The sequence below is a fragment of the Chelon labrosus genome (assembly GCF_963514085.1).
Source record: "Chelon labrosus genome assembly, chromosome: 10".
Taxonomy (NCBI): domain Eukaryota; kingdom Metazoa; phylum Chordata; class Actinopteri; order Mugiliformes; family Mugilidae; genus Chelon; species Chelon labrosus.
The window spans coordinates 4,511,014-4,517,013 of NC_140360.1; the positions used below are offsets into that span (position 1 = coordinate 4,511,014).

The 6,000-nt window shown below is 42.7% G+C and overlaps 1 protein-coding gene across 1 annotated transcript in view; it reads right to left on the bottom strand.

Annotated features, from left to right (window-relative positions):
* lamb2l (laminin, beta 2-like) overlaps window positions 1-4,336 on the bottom strand; it is a 64,767-nt gene extending 60,431 nt beyond the window's left edge. Inside the window, exon 1 of the mRNA XM_084553536.1 lies at window positions 4,039-4,336. The gene's annotated coding sequence lies outside the window, so the exon portion shown is untranslated. The remainder of the gene's footprint in view (window positions 1-4,038) is intronic.
* Window positions 4,337-6,000: the final 1,664 nt, after the last annotated feature.

The following is a 6,000-nucleotide window of genomic DNA, read 5'->3' on the forward strand; positions in this document are numbered from 1 at the left end:
CTGTAGCTTTAGGACTAAATTACACTCCTTGGTGGACATGCACACGGACAACCTCCTACGACACCACACAGATGTAGTTGCTCCCATTAAGAATGTCCCGATACGACCTTTTTAAACGGTATCAGCGCCAACGGCTCTTTGGTATTTCTTTCACAGCTGCTAAGTTGACTATGATGTTGATGCAAACGTGCACGAGAGCTAACTTTTTTGCTAAAAGCTAGCCGCCTGAAAACCGACACTGGAGTATCTGCTTGTCTGGAAAAATAAAGGGTCCACTTCACAAAGGTTTGACCGTGGACTTTTGTCCGGACCGAAAGCTAATTACCAGCAACGAGCTAGGCAACAGAAGCTTAGCTAGCCTGAAATCAAATGTAGACGAGTAGAGCACCACATTAACAGTAGAGAGGGACTCATGTAGCTTTTTGTAGCTTCAAGTTAAGCAACACAAAACAGAGCTATGTTTAAAGATATTCAAGTTTATTAGTCGGTTATTCATTCTCTAGATCTGAGATGAAACTATCAAGTCTCTCGGAGGACACATGTACCATCAGAGCCTTTGTAGCGTACCACAAATTGGAGGGTACGTGGACGTATATTTGCACAGATAATTATGTGTAGCATCCAATGACAAAATTTAGATCACTCAGACTCACTCACATTCTCACGGACACTACAAGTATAACACTAGCTTTCCATTGGTATAAAACAATTTACCTAGCCTGAGGTCTGGGGAACGAGGATTCAGATGTGCACCTATTCATGTAAACTATCTACTAGCGCTTCGACAACCCGTTGACGTCACTGGAGATGTCATCTGCAAATCACTAAAATGTGGCGTCTTCCGGAGCCAGGAATGCTGAAAATGAGAGAAAAAGCACAAACCTGGACTTTGGAAGAGCAGGAATTGCACGCGCACTAATAATGAAACCACCACCCGCTGTTGCACGTCCGCTATGCGTGGAAACCTCAACAGAAAGGTTCCAACCTCAAGACAACAAGATGGCACTCTGGCTTCAAAAACAGAAATGGATCTTGATTTAAAAAGATGCAATATCTGTTCATAACTCCAAAAAACGACAGACGCACCATCTGAGCTGTTTATCTTGGTAGGAATGTGTGCAATGGTGTCAGAAATCTGTCGCCCATTCATGAGCGACCTGCTGGTGTCAAAGAGAGCAGAGGTCTACACACACACATACACAGAGTAGGCCTTCCATTGACTTACACACAACCACAACCATAACTGCTACTTGTCTAAACATACCACTTAGCATTCACCCTAATCTTAGACTCTTAGAATCTCAGTCTTTCACCTAAATTTAATGACTTCACTCAATCTGGCTGACCGATTTATACTACACTTCCTGGCCACAAAAAAAAAAGTCACCACCTGGATTTAACTAAGCAAATAGGTAGGAGCCTCCTATTGGATAATTACTGCATGGGTGATTATCTTTCAGCTGACAACAAGTTATTTAACACCAACTGATGCAATGAGTAGCTTCTCATTTCTTAAACAACCATGTCTAAAGACACATCCTGTGGTCATGGAAAAGATGTTAGTCTATTTGAGAAGGGTCAAATCATTGGCATGCATCAAGCAGAGAAAACATCTAAGGAGATTGAAGAAACTACTAAAACTGGGTTAAGAACTGTCCAACACATTATTAAAAACTGGAAGGATAGTGGAGAACCACTGTCTTTCAGGAAGAAATGTGGTTGGAATAAAATCCTGATTGATGGTTATCGGTAATCACTTAAATGTTTGGAGAAATCAAATGGAAGAAAAACAACAGTAGAACTCAGGACTATGTTTAATAGTGAAAGTAAGAACATTTCCACACGTACAATGTGAAGGGAACTCAAGGGATTGGGACTGAACAGCTGTGTAGCCTTAACATAATCAAACACTAAAAATGTTCATCTTTTCTGAATTTATTTTTATTCTGAGTCAACTTTTGGAATCTCTAAATATCATTTTCTAACTCACACAAAAACAACTTTTTAAAATCACTTTATATGTTAAAAGATTTTAGTTTATATTTTAGTTTTTTACTACTTCAGGGTGCATCTTATAGGGCTGGGTTTAAAAAAATAAATAAAAAAATCAGTCTTCATTTGAATGATCAGATATCAGTTCATAAAAATCCTTGCATTGGCTTCAAAATGTAACGGCTTCCATTGCCATTAATGACATTCATTCATTCATTCATTCATTCATCTTCTGTAACCGCTTGTCCCGTGAAGGTTCACAGGGGGGGCTGGAGCCTATCCCAGCTGTCACTGGGCGAGAGGCGGGGTCCACCCTGGACAGGTCTCCAGTCTATCTCAGGGCTAACACAGAGGCTGCGTTCAGACTGCCAGCCAAAATCCGATTTTTAGCCCATTCAGATTTGAATCGGATCTCGATTTTGAAGTCTGAACAGTGACAGATCACATGAAATCCGATTTTTGCCAAACGGTTGCAAACCACATCCAGAGGTAGTTTCATATTGCATTCGTATCGGATATGGACAGATGTGTCTCAGTCTGAACAGCTCCCAACACTCAGATGGGTTTTGACTGTCCGTGACGTCACTTACGCGACGCCAGGCCAGAACCAATGCGCCAGACCGCGTGCCTATTTCCGTTGTGGAGGAGCCACGTTACGGCCACGGACAGTGATATTACAGCTATCACAATGGAGGAGGACTTTGAAAACAATTCTCCTTGGACAGAGGAAGAAACTGCATGCCTTATAAATCTTTACACTGACGTGACGTACATCCATCGTGTTGTTTGTTGTTGTTTTGCTTGTCGTAGTCGCAATTATATGACGTCTGACAAATACACGTGCTGAATGACGCTTCCGCTCGTTGCTACAGCAACCTATCAGACCGGTGAAGAATGTGGCCCAGTCTGAACAGAACCATATCCGATTTGGACACTTGCTAAAGGCAGTGTGAACAGTCAGCCCTAAAAATCCGATATGAGAAGGAATCAGATTTGAATCAGATCCGTCTGCAGTCTGAACGCAGCCAGAGAGACAGACAACCATTCACACTCACACCTACAGCCAATTTAGAATCACCAATGAACCTAACCAGCATGTGTTTGGACGGTGGGAGGAAGCTGGAGAACCTGGAGAGAACCCACGCAGACACAGGGAGAACATGCAAACTCCACACAGAAAGGCCCAGTCGGCCCATGGATTAGAACCCAGAACCTTCTTGCTGTGAGGCATCAGCCAGTAATGACAAAAATTATAAAAATTAAAAAAAAAAGCTCAAACCCGGGGTTCAACAGTAAACCAACACAAAGGGAGTTGCACGCTTACTAAAAATGAAACCACCACACGCTGTAAAACGGGGCAAACTCGAGATCTGCCGGCTTCCTGACCTCAAAACAACACAGCACTCAAAAATGGATCTCGATTTGAAAGATCCGGATGGATTTTTCTTAAAAATACACAGATCATTCCCGTTAGAAATCTAGTGAGACTGGTTTTTAGTCCACGTGTGAGGGAGATCCCAAACATGACAGAAGCTCCAACTCTGAAAGCTGATTGGATTTAAATGACGACAGAGCAGAGGTGCACAAAGACCAAGACATACTGTACGCTGTAGAAATACCTCAAAACTCTGGAACCAGTGACAACAGCAGTTTTAATTAAAATAAGTTCGAAACGGAAATATCTCTAAATGAAATCAGAAATGATACCGAGTCCTCGTCTCTTGTTTAACAAAAGAAAAGTTCATTCTCAGTTTCCTTCTGTTCACACGTTAAACTGAAGCACATGAACTTTCCTCCAACAGAGTGAAAGCATGAATTTTCTCTGTAAGATTTCAACCATACAATAACCAAAAAATGAAAAACAGAATTATTGTATCACAACTCTCTACAGTTCAGCAGCGCCACAAGTTACAGTAATAACATAAAGTTGCTATAAAGCCAGTAAAGAGACCTGCAGACACTCAGAGGAGCAGCGTACAGTACTGGAGTTCACTCAGGTGGTTGGAGAAAAGTTCACCAAGAGCAAAGACAACCAGGAAAACTCACCTGCTCCGAAGCTTCCTCGCTGCTGCTGCTGCTCTCTTTCTCACCAACTTTCTCTCTTTTCGCTTTCTTTCCCTCAAACTTCTCTCCACACACTCCCGTCCGGCAGCGGCTGTAATGCCCGTCTCTGTGTGTGTGAGAGAGAGAGAGAAAGAGGGAGAGAGAGATAGAGAGACCGGTCTGCAGACCTACAGCGGTGCACTGGAGGGATCAGCCCCGCAGGGAGGAGGTGTCGCCACCGACAGCGCAGGAAGACTAGGGGCAGGTAGGGCCAGTCAATCACTGCCCTGCAACACCTATAGAATCACCCACAGAGGCTGGGCATTACTTATTTATTTATTTATTTAGCACTTATTTTTTATTTTTTATTATCATTATTATTAAAAACTAACACACTTCCCCCAAACGCTGCAAGATAACAGAAGAAAAAGTTATTCTAGTTTCCAGTTAAGCCAAAGACAATGACTGCGAGTCTTGTGCATGCAACTAAATTCAAAATATAGAGCACAACACCTGTATTACTCCCCCCAAATCACCCACAATCAGTGCTTAGGATATGTAATCACCTGGAGGAGACGTCGGTAAGGATGAGATGAGTCTGTCTTCACGGAACTTTATCATCAATGATATATCCAGATACTTAGCGATGACCATTAGAAATAAAGACATAGATGTGCATTAACACACAGAGTCGATGCATCCTTTAATACTACAACACAGTTATAAGGCATGAAACTTAACATTACGAAATATTTCCTAACAGAAACGTGACTTACTTGGACGCACTCAGACTCCCACTGTCCAAAATGTCCCTACACACTGTCCGAGCAGCAGTTAAAATAATAATAATAATAAAAAGAATAAAAAAAACTACCACCTGCTATGAGCAATTAATGAACAAGCCTATTAACAACTGAACCAATCAGAGCGCTAGGTGGGCGGGACTTAACGGGATGAAAGGCAGCTGTGTAATTAAGGTGAATATATGCTGGCAATGCAAACTGAAATAACAGACAACACAAGCCCTGCTTTTCTTTCTGCACATTTCTTCTCATTTAACGTTTGTTTCGTTCAAAACTCGTAGATTTCACCTGAAAGCTGCAAGATGACAGTTTAGAAAGTAAGTCTGGTTTCATACTAAGCCACAGGTGGCGACAATGAGCCTTGTGCACGCAGCTAAACTGAACGTAGCCATCTTATTTTGATCCTGAGTTTCTCTTACACCACTGCATATAACAGTACAAATAGCCTCAAGATGCTTTTACACAACCCAGATCTCACATTATTCTTTTTTCTGCCCACAGAGACATGTAGCTTTCATGTTGCGTGCGACTTATTTCGACCCATGTGACGAATGAATGACACATGAATAATATAAGAGGCGATATGATATGAGGTTTCCCTTTCATAGCATGCATGGACACACCGTCGGGACATGCAAACCAAGAAATCGTCTAGGGCCCCGTTCAGTTCCCAACGGAGAGACCGTTACATGCGTGGTAAGTTCAGGCCTGCTTCCAGGCATCGAGGCCCCACAGTGCATTGCAGATGCCGGGATACTGCACATACATCTACGCCTGCGGGCCCCACAGAGCCCAGGATAGGGTGCAGCCCTGTCTTGTTGCGTGGGTGAAAGACAGCGACATACTGTAGCTCATCGCTGACAGGATTTGCACCGCGGGAATTATCAAGAGATGACAGTCGCCGTCGCCAAGCTCATTATGTGGTGCCAGCCAAGTCAACTGATACACATCGTACATCCACCAAACCAGCAGACACAGGACAAGGACGGTCTCCTGTGCAAAACATAATAATAACCATACATATGAACTAGACCAGGGTCATCATGACAGAGTCGTCTAACCTTAAATGTGTAGCATGTGCACCGTGATCAAATTAGAGGGCCAGGGGCAACCATGAAACTAAAAACACTGATAAATGATTTGCTATGGAATCTAAAGAACC